The sequence below is a fragment of the Salmo salar genome, chromosome ssa02 (assembly GCF_905237065.1).
Source record: "Salmo salar chromosome ssa02, Ssal_v3.1, whole genome shotgun sequence".
NCBI lineage: Eukaryota > Metazoa > Chordata > Actinopteri > Salmoniformes > Salmonidae > Salmo > Salmo salar.
This window is the reverse complement of record NC_059443.1, coordinates 69,099,217-69,111,148: the sequence shown is the minus strand read 5'-3', so window position 1 is coordinate 69,111,148 and position 11,932 is coordinate 69,099,217.

The window sequence follows — 11,932 nt, the reverse complement described above, 5'->3', positions numbered from 1 at the left end:
TGGTAAACTTTGTTCAATTGGAACCTTGTCGTTGTGTCATTTCGAGTTAACACCTAATACAATAATTTCTCCAAGTTTTACCATCGTTGAGTAAAGTTACAAGCGCAGAATAATACGTTAATTGTCAATAGTCAAGTAGTATAAGAGTTTGATTTCAACATTGACATGCTATGAAAGAACAATTTCCCTTATAAACCTGTTTACATGGACACATCTGAAATAAGCCTACCTGATGGGACTTTGATAAACGCTGAAAATTGTCAAAATAAACGTTCTACCACAGCGACTTATTTTTTTTAAGCAGTATGTGAAAAGTATTTCTAAGATACATACTTTCAGTTGTTTTTTCTGAACTCACTGCACTCGAGCAAAATAAGTTAGCTTGCGCTGCTTGTGCTAGCACATGCACAGATTAAACACACCGCTATAACTCTGATTAAAGTGTTTACATGTCCTAATCATTCTAAAGATTGTTCAGAAAACCACGTGTTTTTAAATGGGTGTGCTTACTTCTGTTATAAACTTACACCAATTAAGATAAGCAGAGTAAGGTGTTTACATGACTAATGCCATACTCAAAGTCACCAAATAACTAGGGCTTTATATGCACACTAATCATTTCCTATTAAACTGAGTATGGTATAATTATGGTATAATCAGTTTAATAGGAAATGATTTGTGTGCATGTAATGCCCTAGTTATTTGGTAGATTTGACAGTCATTTCTGAACATTATTTATTTCATGTAATTAGTGATTCATTTACATCTGTCCCTCATTTTAAGATCAACCCATGTTTTAATATGGTGAAACTGTTCCTCACATTTTTTTGGGCAAAAGAAACATTGAATGTCAAATCACAGAGTAAAAGTGGGGTGCTGGTTGTAGTCTCTGGTGTTTTTTGTTGAAAACTGAGCAAGTGAACCATTTTACCCAGAAATGAATATGGCAGATTAATTTTTTGTGTGAAGCAAGCATTCAATTTTCACTCCCAGTGGAACAAAACTAGCTTCCATTACCCCTGTCATAAGCAAATGTGTGGCTGATTTAAAGGACTATTTTACCAATGTAATCTGGTAGTTTTGTTGTTTTCAGTAATCCCCTGTTACTTTATTTAGCACATTGACACTTACTACAGTATGTATTTTCATATAACCTCTTGATGGGAAAACATGTTATGAAATCGAACATGTGCTCTTCATAAAAGCAAGTTAAAATGAGGTAAAATCAAAGTTTTTTTTGGGGGGGGACCAAGTTACACTTCCCAAAATTGGGTGGAACTACCAAATATTTTCATCAATATAATTTACCAATTCATTGTTACAGAAGCAGACTAATCCACACACCATGGTTCTTACTTAATGAAATCATATCTCCATGTTCCTCTTCTCCTTCTCGTCTCTCAGTTCCAATCTGCCCCGGTGTTTTCCTGCAGTCGACCAGAACCAGCAGTAAAGTACGGTGAGGCGGTCGACCTGGGGACTCCTGGAGGGTGGAGGAGGACGAGCTAGCTTTGTCCTGTTGGCCACAATAAGTTTACAGTTGATCATTAAACCAAATATTGTATTAAGTCAGTCTAAACCTCTGATTTGGGTGCATCCCTCGAATATCTCCTTTTAGCGGAAATGCTACCTGCCGCCCCAAACAGAACACAGCAATGTGGAGGTTCAAATATGATGAAAACTAGGCCTAGACATTTTATACAACACAGCGGGCATATGTTAAAACCAGATTTACCCGATCCATTGTTGAAGCTACTGTTTCTTTGTATGATATGAACTGTTCGTCGCTAGCTGTCCTTGTCAACAACTTGCTGTTTTCTTGTTCTTCTTTAAGGTTTTATGGCAGACTACACCTATTGGCGTATTGCCGCCACCTACTGTACGGCGGGTGAACAACAATTAAAAATATCCATCCAAACTATTTCTATCGTAGGTAAAGAATTCATGACTTCTCTCCATAATTGTGTCAAATGTTCATGAATTTGTTCCATTATAAATCTACTCATGTCTTGCGACAGATTCTTTACATGAATACCATAAAAATAAAAATCCAACACTGTTTCTGGGTGGTCATTAGAATTGGTTCAATTTTTTATTTTTTTATTTCACCTTTATTTAACCAGGTAAGCTAGTTGAGAACAAGTTCTAATTTTCAACTGCGACCTGGCCAAGATAAAGCAAAGCAGTGCGACAGAAACCACAACACAGAGTTACACATGGAATAAACAAGCGTAGTCAATAACACAATAGAAAGAAAAGAAAGTCTATATACAGTGTGTGCAAATGGCATGAGGAGGTAAGGCAATAAATAGGCCATAGTAGCAGAGTAATCACAATTCAGCAGATTAACACTGGAGTGATAGATGAGCAGATAATGATGAGCAGATGACGGTGTGTAAGTAGTGATACTGGTGTGCAAAAGAGCAGCAAAGTAAATAAAACAATATGGGAATGAGGTAGGTAGATTGGGTGGGCTATTTACAGATGGACTATGTACAGCTGCAGCGATTGGTTAGCTGCTCAGATAGCTGATGTTTAAAGTTAGTGAGGGAAATGTAAGTCTCCAGCTTCAGCGATTTTTGCAATTCGTTCCAGTCACTGGCAGCAGAGAACTGGAAGGAAAGGCGGCCAAAGTAGGTGTTGGATTTGGGGATGACCAGTGAGATATACCTGCTGGAGCGCGTGCTACAGGTGGGTGTTTTTATCGTGACCAGTGAGCTGAGATAAGACAGAGCTTTACCTTGCATAGACTTATAGATGACCTGGAGCCAGTGGGTCTGGCGACGAATATGTAGCAAGGGCCAGCCGACTAGAGCATACAGGTCGCAGTGGTGGGTGGTATAAGGGGATTTAGTAACAAAACGGAGGGCACTGTGATAGACTACATCCAATTTGCAAAGTAGAGTATTGGAAGCTATTTTGTAGATGACATCGCCGAAGTTGAGGGTGTCGATAGAATGGTCAGTTTTACTAGGGTAAGTTTGGCGGCGTGAGTGAAGGAGGCTTTGTTGCAAAATAGAAAGCCCATTCTAGATTTGATTTTGGATTGGAGATGTTTAATATGAGTCTGGAAGGAGAGTTTACAGTCTAGCCAGACACCTAGGTATTTGTAGTTGTCCACGTATTCTAGGTCAGAACCGTCCAGAATTGTGATGGTAGTTGGGCGGGCGGGTGCGGGCAGCGAACAGTTGAAAAGCATGCATTTGGTTTTACTAGCGTTTAAGAGCAGTTGGAGGCCACGGAAGGAGTGTTGTATGGCATTGAAGCTCATTTGGAGGTTAGTAAACACAGTGTCCAAAGAAGAGGCAGATGTATACAGAATGGTGTCGTCTGCGTAGAGGTGGATCAGGGATTCACCCGCAGCAAGAGCGACATAGTTGATATATACAGAGAAAAGAGTCGGCCCGAGAATTGAACCCTGTGGTACCCCCATAGAGACTGCCAGAGGTCCGGACAACAGGACCTCCAATTTCACACACTGAACTCTGTCTGCAAAGTAGTTGGTGAACCAGGCGAGGCAGTCATTTGAGAAACCAAGGCTATTGAGTCTGCCGATAAGAATACGGTGATTGACAGAGTCGAAAGCCTTGGCCAGGTCGATGAAGACATCTGCCCAGTACAGTCTTTTATCAATGATGATGTTATGATATCGTTTAGTACCTTGAGCGTGGCTGAGGTGCACCCATGACCAGCTCGGAAATCGAATTGCACAGCGGAGAAGGTACGGTGGGATTCGAAATGGTCAGTGATCTGTTTATTAACTTGGCTTTTCGAAGACTTTAGAAAGGCAGGGCAGGATGGATATAGGTCTATAACAGTTTGGGTCTAGAGTGTCACCCCCTTTGAAGAGGGGGATGACCGCGGCAGCTTTCCAATCTTTAGGGATCTCGGACGATACGAAAGAGAGGTTGAACAGACTGGTAATAGGGGTTGCAACAATGGCGGCGGATAGTTTTAGAAAGAGAGGGTCCAGATTGTCTAGCCCAGCTGATTTGTACGGGTCCAGGTTTTGCAGCTCTTTCAGAACATCTGCTATCTGGATTTGGGTGAAGGAGAAGCTGGGGAGGCTCGGGCAAGTAGCTGCGGGGATGCGGAGCTGTAGGCCGGGGTTGGGGTAGCCAGGAGGAAAGTATGGCCAGCCGTAGAGAAATGTTTATTGAAATGTTAAATTATCATGGATTTATCGGTGGTGACCGTGTTAGCTAGCCTCAGTGCAGTGGGCAGCTGGGAGGAGGTGCTCATGTTCTCCATGGACTTTACAGTGTCGCAAAACTTTTTGGAGTTATAGCTACAGGATGCACATTTCTGTTTGAAAAAGCTAGCCTTTGCTTTCCTGACTGACTGTGTGTATTGGTTCCTGACTTCCCTGAACAGTTGCATATCGCTGGGACTATTTGATGCTATTGCAGTCCGCCACAGGATGTTTTTGTGCTGGTCAAGGGCAGTCAGGTCTGGAGTGATCCAAGGGCTATATCTGTTCTTAGTTCTACATTCTACATTTTAATGTATCTATTTTTTTAACGTCATGTAGTGGTTGGCAGGGTAATATGAATGAATAATTTGATAATAAACTTCCTTAATTGTGTTAGTAAGTACGTATGTGTGAGACAACAGATATTATCAATAAAACGATTCCAATAAGGCATGACATAAGGTAAATAGATAGATACAAAATCTTGCTGATACAAGGCAAGTATCGCTATGTTGTTGAATGGACCAAAACAAAAACAAATCTTTACTACCGTTGAGTCAACAGCGGTAATCGAAGGTAGGTTCTGAGGGTCTTAACATGTTCCTGAATAATAAAGCAACACCTGAGGGAATGGAGACTAAAACAATTGTAAACTCTTCAGGCGTTATAGGGATCTTGTAAAGTGATAAGAATGAGTCATAATGAAGTTAAAGACCCTCTGCATTTACAAGTTGTCTCATCAATAGGATATTATTTCTGAACCAATATTCTAAAAACAAAGATTTATTGTTATACAATATGTGCTGATTATTCCAGATATAATATACGTGTGGAGAGAAATTATGCTTCTAAATGAAGGACCATGACTAGAAAACCTGCCAATGAAAAGTGGCGTTTCACTGGAACTTTGTCAATATTATAATTGCAAACCAACATGAAGTTAAGGCCATCAAAAGTAGAAACGACATGATGAGGAATGCAGTTCCACATAGAAGTGGGTCTTCTTATGAAGTGTTTTGTCAAACTGATCTTAAAAGTATTATTTATTAAGGTAGGAATGTCCAGAAAATTCAGCCCACCATACTCATAAGTGTTCAATGCAACAGTTTCCTAATGTGACGGGTACGGTTTCTCCACAGAAAGTTGAAAAGCTTCTGGTCTGTTGAAAGGGTTCTTGTTAGGAGAATTCTGTTCTCATTGTTCTTAAACTGAACTTCAATTAAACTACTCAGCTTACAATGATCAATAATGTTTATTCACGAGAGCTCTCCAGTTATACAATGCACACAGCCTTTTATACCTCACATTTGGTCATATTAATGCCCCTCCTCTCTAACACTGTCAATGCTGTTTACAAGTTTTCTACAACACATACATTGCTTATCATATCCTGCAACATGTTACATAATCTACTGTAAGCCTAACGGTTAGGTGGGGAGACCTTCTTCCTGTTATCAGTTTCACAGTGGTCACAAGTTGTCTGCTGTCTGTTAACAGTTTCTCTTTTCCTTGAATGTCTCACTTACATTGCTAAATAGTAAAGTCTTAGCTTGTCCTATGCACACACATTTAGAGAATTAGTCTTATAATCACTCAGTTATACGTTTTCAGGGTGGAATCATTTAGACATTACCTTAAACATATAAATTCCATTATCAGTTCTACATGGAACCCTAAAGAGTTCTACCTGGAACCAAAGAGGTTCTACCTGAAACACAAAAGGGTTCTTCAAAGGGTTCTCCTATGGGGACAACCGAAGAACCCTTTAAGGTTCTAGATAGCACCTTTATTTCTAAGAGTGTAGTGTTGTTACGCCCACTCATCTACAACACTTCAACCGTCCAAATAAATTATGTTATGGAGCATCACCATGGCGATGATGATTTCTGAGATGTCATTGCATCGACAATCCCCAATTGTGACTTAATGACATTTGGAGTTCCTGACATCATTTCTTTGGCTTCTAACTGTTAGAGAGGATGGCTGCATCTGAAATGTCACCTGACAGTATATAGGGAATAGGATGCCATTTCAGACAAAGACTATGTGTAGGTCTATTCTAGTCTGGTGGATGTATGGTGTAATAGATTGCTCCTGAGTGGCGTAGTGGTCTAAGGCACTGCACCTCAGTGCAAGAGTCGTCACTGTAGTCCCTGGTTTGAATCCAGGCTGCATCACATCCGGCGGAGTCCCATAGGGTGGCACACAATTGGCCCGGGGTAGGCCACCATTGTACAGAAGATTTTGTTGTTAACTGACTTGCCTAGTTAAATAAAGGTTAAAAATATATATTTTTTCAAAAATGAACATGATAATCTGCCTAGATACAATTATCACTTACCTGAATGGTTGTTACCCTTTTTATGAGCTTATAATATAAACACCTACATGAAAGGTACTGTTTACTTGAATGGTAATCATGTCAGCACGGTGTAACAGCCATTTACAACATTTTTTGATCATTTTTCTTCCTCTTCCCCAGTCCACTTAAACTGTTCTTATTTATTTTCCATGAGCTTCACCCAAGTACCCCCTAGTGGCTGGAAAACAACTGTATTAAGCCTCTTACAGTTAATCCTGTGACCTCTGAACTTTTATAGAACGTGCTGCCTCAAACATGCCCGTGTTGTACTACCATTTTTTAAATTAGTAAAGTTTCCCAAATGAGCTCCTCTCTCCTGTCCAGTTATTATTAGTTATTCTATAGGTGATAAACCCTAAAATACTACTGATGGATTCAAAAGAACGAACGTGTGGATTGTAAATGGAGCAGCCATGCACCTGCCAGGAAGAAAATACAAAACTATCGCAGAGGATATTAGCCCAGAGAACTGTAGCGATGGAAAATGGCTACTATGCAAGGCGGACAAGTACAAAGAATCGCGGGAGGATTTTGAAAGCCATCTTGAGCTTTTGGAGCTATGGATGTTTGCAAATGACATTAAAGATGACAATAATATCAGTGTGTTTCTTTCTGTGATCGGTGCAGAGACATATGGACTATTAAAGAGACTGATCTCACCTGATACACCAAGTACTTTGCAGTATGAGGAACTGAAGCTAGCGTTGCTAGCTAACTACAAACCAAAACCTCTGGTGATTGCGGAGCAATTTCATTTGAAAAAACGTAACCAGACGGAAGGAGAGTATGTGATGGCTTTGCGATAGCTGTCAGCTAATTGTGTTTTTGGTCCATATCTAGGAAAGGCATTGAGAGATCAGTTTGTAAGTGGACTGCGCTCTGAAGCTTTGCAGCACAAGATGCTAGCAGAGAAGGATCTAACATTCAGAAAGGCATGTGAGATGGCATAGTCAGTGGAGTTAGCTTCCAAGAACACCAGGGAGATTTCAGAGTAACAAAAGAGGCTCAATCAGTAAATGCAGTGAATGAAAATGCTAAAACATTTCCCAGGAGAGGAAAAGGACAGTTCAAGGGCAGAAATGACAATGGAGAGAAACAGTATTAAAAAATGACACAAGGCAAGAGAATTCTGGTCAGCAACCATTCTACAGGTGCAGAGGAAAACATTCTGCTCGTGGTTGCAGATTCAAAAATGAGAAATGCATGTCTGTTCTAAAGTTGGACACATTGCCACTGCATGTAGGAACCGCAGAGCAGGACGGACACAGTATGTTGTTGCTGCTGAGAGCAATGAAAGAGTAAGGAGGATGATTCAGAGTTTTTTGGGGTGTATACAGTTTACACTTCTTCCAATGGGACAAGGGCATTACAATACCATGGATGGAAAGGATGTTGGATGGAAAGGATTTGGACATGTTGTTAGACACAGAGACCGCTGTCTCTCTGGTCTCGGAACTGTGTTACCATGATGCACTGACTCACCTGCCGTTAAAGAAAACGCAGTGAGAAAATTCCTTTGCTAGTTGAGACGATTCCTTTGCTCGGTGAGACGATTCCTTTGCTGGGTTAGACTATTCCTTTGCTGGGTGAAACGATTCCTTTGCTGGGTGAAACGATTCCTTTGCTCGGTGAGACGATTCCTTTGCTCGGTGAGACTATTCCTTTGCTGGGTGAAACGATTCCTTTGCTGGGTGAGTCCATTCCTTTGCTGGGTGAGACCATTCCTTTGCTGGGTGATAACATTCCTTTGCTGGGTGAGACCATTCCTTTGCGGGGTGAAAATATTCCTTTGCTGGGTGAGAACATTCCTATGCGAGGTGAGAACGTTCCTTTGCGAGGTGAGAACATTCCTTTGCGAGGTGAGAACATTCCTTTACAAGGTGATAATCGACGGTAAATCAAAGTGGTTGGAAGTTTTTCACATAACTTCAATGACATCAACGAACTTCATCGAATCCTACAAAGGCTGTTTACAGCCTATGGATTGTGCAAAGAAATTGTCTCTGATAATGGACCCCAGCTGGTCGCTTCTGATTTTAAACATTTCCTAAAAAACAACGGACTCAAGCAGACCCTTCCTGCTTCCTGCCTCAAATGGTGCAGCAGAAAGGTCAGTCCAGATACTTATGCGAGCTCTGATAAAACATGTTTGAGGACAACAGACAATCTACTGTCTTTCTCAAGCATCGCTGAGCCAATGTTCCGCAGTACCCCCCACAGAGTCACATGTCGGATCCCTGCTGAGCTCTTCCTGAAGCGCCAGATCCGAGCACGCTTCAACCTACTCCAACCTGACTTAGCTAAAACAGTGGAAGAAAAACATGTCAAACAAAAGAAACACCATGACAACTTCGAGGTTTCCAGGAGGAAGAACAAGTGCGACAGGGAAAGAGAAATGGATTCAGGTGACAGTAATCTGGAGACTGGGACCTGTGACTTACCTCATTCAAGACGGAAAGAGAAAACGTTCAAATCTCTGTGTAGATTTATTGTTAGGCCTCATTAAATAAAGCTGATTATATTGTGTTATTTAATACATGGAGCGTACTAAGTGAAATCAAACCCAGCATATACTTTTGTTTAAAAGGGATAGTTAAACCCAAAATCATTCTCATGATAAATTATACAAAACATTTTACTAAAAATCTAAAAAATTACAATGTAAATTGCATGATGTGTATGAAGGGCCCAATTCAGACTTGAGATATGTAGACGTAACATGGACTTAAGTCAATAAAACGTTGACATTAGGGAATATTTTGGGACTTAAGTCGATGTTAAGTTCTCAAGTCTTGATAGGGTTCAAAGTGTGGCTGTATATAGTCTTGTACATTAATGAAGAAATTATTTCCCAGTTTGTTGTGCCATGACGAATGACACTTTACAACATTATGGGCAGCAGTTTCCTCTCGCTAAAACACACGCAAAGAGCTAAATCAAAACCTATGCAAATTTCGAGTTTGGTATTTTATCTTGTTCCCTTTCAGATAGCCACAGCTCAGTCTCAAGCCATGAGCCCACGACCCATGTAGAACTTGTCCAAGCCCAATATTATACTACACTACTGAAAAAAATTAAGGGAACACTAAAATAACACATCCTAGATCTGAATGCATGAAATAATCTTATTAAATAATTTTTTCTTTACATAGTTGAATGTGCTGACAACAAAATCACACAAAAATAATCAATGGAAATCTAATTGATCAACCCATGGAGGTCTGGATTTGGAGTCACACTCAAAATTAAAGTGGAAAACCACACTACAGGCTGATCCAACTTTGATGTAATGTCCTTAAAACAAGTCAAAATGAGGCTCAGTAGTGTGTGTGGCCTCCACGTGCCTGTATGACCTCCCTACAACGCCTGGGAATGCTCCTGATGAGGTGGCAGATGGTCTCCTGAGGGATCTCCTCCCAGACCTGGACTAAAGCATCCGCCAACTCTTGGACAGTCTGTGGTGCAACGTGGCGTTGGTGGATGGAGCGAGACATGATGTCCCAGATGTGCTCAATTGGATTCAGGTCTGGGGAATGGGCGGGCCAGTCCATAGCATCAATGCCTTCCTCTTGCAGGAACTGCTGACACACTCCAGCCACATGAGGTCTAGCATTGTCTTGCATTAGGAGGAACCCAGGGCCAACCGCACCAGCATATGGTCTCACAATGTGTCTGAGGATCTCATCTCGGTACCTAATGGCAGTCAGGCTACCTCTGGCGAGCACATGGAGGGCTGTGCGGCCCCCCAAAGAAATGCCACCCCACACCATGACTGACCCACTGCCAAACCGGTCATGCTGGAGGATGTTGCAGGCAGCAGAACGTTCTCCACGGCGTCTCCAGACTGTTACGTCTGTCTCATGTGCTCAGTGTGAACCTGCTTTCATCTGTGAAGAGCACAGGGCGCCAGTGGCGAATTTGCCAATCTTGGTGTTCTCTGGCAAATGCCAAACGTCCTGCACGGAGTTGGGCTGTAAGCACAACCCCCACCTGTGGACGTCGGGCCCTCATACCACCCTCATGGAGTCTGTTTCTGACCGTTTGAGCAGACACGCACATTTGTGGCCTGCTGGAGGTCATTTTGCTGGGCTCTGGCAGTGCTCCTCCTGCTCCTCCTTGCACAAAGGCGGAGGTAGCGGTCCTGCTGCTGGGTTGTTGCCCTCCTACGGCCTCCTCCACGTCTCCTGATGTACTGGCCTGTCTCCTGGTAGTGCCTCCATGCTCTGGACACTACGCTGACAGACACGGCAAACCTTCTTGCCACAGCTCGCATTGATGTGCCATCCTGGATGAGCTGCACTACCTGAGCCACTTGTGTGGGTTGTAGACTCCGTCTCATGCTACCACTAGAGTGAAAGCACCGCCAGCATTCAAAAGTGACCAAAACATCAGCCAGGAAGCATAGGAACTGAGAAGTGGTCTGTGGTCACCACCTGCCGAACCACTGCTTTATTGGGGGTGTCTTGCTAATTGCCTATAATTTCCACCTGTTGTCTATTCTATTTGTACAACAGCATGTGAAATTTATTGTCAATCAGTGTTGCTTCCTAAGTGGAAACTTTGATTTCACAGAAGTGTGATTGACTTGGAGTTACATTGTGTTGTTTAAGTGTTCCCTTTATTTTTTGAGCAGTATATATTAAAGCCTATATTATACTATATTAAACCTTACAGTAGACCCTATAGCATACTATTTTAAACCCTATAGTAGACCCTATAGTATACTATATTAAACGCTCTAGTAGTCCCTACAGTATACCATATTAAACCCTATAGTAGACCATATAGTATACTATATTAAACCACATAGCAGACCCTATAGTATACTATATTAAACCCCCTAGCAGACCCTATAGTATACTATATTAAACCCCCTAGCAGACCCTATAGTATACTATATTAAACCTAATAGCAGACCCTATAGTATACTATATTAAACCCCATAGCAGACCCGATAGTATACTATATTAAACCCTATAGTAGACTATATTAAACCCTATAGTAGACTCTATAGTATACTATATTAAACCCTATAGTAGACCCTATAGGAAACTATATTAAACCCTATAGTAGACCTTATAGTATACTATATTAAACTCTATAGTATACTATATTAAACCCTATATTAGGTCCTGTAGTATACTATAGTAAACCCTATAGTAAACCCTATCGTATACTATATTAAAGCCTCTTTTTAATAATAAAAGTTACAATAAAATAGAAAGACTTCTTTCTTCTGTGCTGCCGACAACGCAGCTTTTAAAGACAATTTCCCTGATGATTACAATCGTTATTACCTTTCAAATGCAAGTGGAGTTTGGAAGTTTGATTGAATCCCAGGCAGAGTCATCTTGTGTTCAGGTCTTCCGGTGTTCAGG